Raw genomic sequence first — 1,355 nt, 5'->3', positions numbered from 1 at the left:
ACAGCTAAACCTTTAAAATCTGAAGGGAATTTTGATTTAGAAGTATGGCAAACTTTTCTGCACGATTATGGCCCACTACTGTGCAGTGAAAGAATGTGGAGAATAGCTTGCACATGGGAGACAGAAGCTAAAGTAGCAAATCAAACTGGCTTGACGGAGATGTTTAATGAAAGTACTGTCCAAATTTACTACGTTTGACCAGAAGACTCTGTAGAGGAGGACCCCCCACCTTATGTGGCTGCCAGTTTGGCTTTAAGGGGTCCACACATAAAAGCAAAAGAATTAGATTACAAGGAACACACAAAAGATCAGCTGGGCAATATAGTAGAGAGTAGAGGTTTAACAGCCCCATATCAACCTACAAAGAGGGTTTTGGCTTGTATCCTAGAAACAGATGATTGGCATAAATCAAAAGGCACATATGCAAAGCTAGATCTCTTTGAACTTAAGGCTTTGGCCAAAGAAAGAGAGATAGAGTCTGAACTTCCGGAGCAAACCATAATTTCCAAATTGTGGCAGCAAGATGAAGATAGAAGGAAGGGAGATGCCACCCCTTCTGCCCCTGGCACAGAGCAATCTGTAGCAATTTATCCTGTCAGAACGCAATTCGTTTTTGAAGGTAATGCTGTTGACAGTCTCAAATTAAATGGCATGTACCTTTTAGTCCCCAAGATATGAGAGCCATATTAGAGGGATTGGGAGATCCTGGAAAGAATCCAATTGGGTTTGCAAACAAATTTAGCGCTGCACAGGAAGCATATGAGGCTTCTGCTTCTGACATTCATCAGCTTCTTATTAAAGCAGTGGGAAGCAACATGTCTGGCTATATACTTAAAGAATGTGGTGTAGATGTCAAAAATCTAGGTAAGATGGTTAGTGGACAGGAGGTTTGTGAGAAATTGAAGGAAAAATTGCCCCAAATATATGGACAAACCAGACATGCTGAATTTATGAATGCTATGCAAGGGAAAGAGGAAGCAGCAGGGGCTTATTGGAGGCAGTTAAGTGATATGGCTATGGAAGCAGGCATTAAAATAGAGGAAGGGAAGGCGGGAGAAACTGCAAGTCCATCTACACAACTGGTGAAACAAAGGTTTCTTGATGGTTTAATACCCCATTTGAAAGAAAAGTTGTTCACAGCAAGGCCTGAGGCAGGCAATATGTCTATTGGAGACGTCCTGTCTATCCTTTTATCCATAGAAAACAGGAATAGCCAAAAAGACAGCAAACCCAAGGTTATGTACATGGGGAAGCAGAGAGGAAGAGGAAGAGGCAAAGGCAATTTCAGAAATCATGGCAATCAGGGACCAATTATATGCTACAATTGTAATGGGGAAGGATACATAGCCAAACTC

Source organism: Aquarana catesbeiana, linkage group LG04, assembly GCF_042186555.1.
Source record: "Aquarana catesbeiana isolate 2022-GZ linkage group LG04, ASM4218655v1, whole genome shotgun sequence".
Lineage (NCBI taxonomy): Eukaryota > Metazoa > Chordata > Amphibia > Anura > Ranidae > Aquarana > Aquarana catesbeiana.
Note: the sequence above shows the minus strand (reverse complement) of the source record.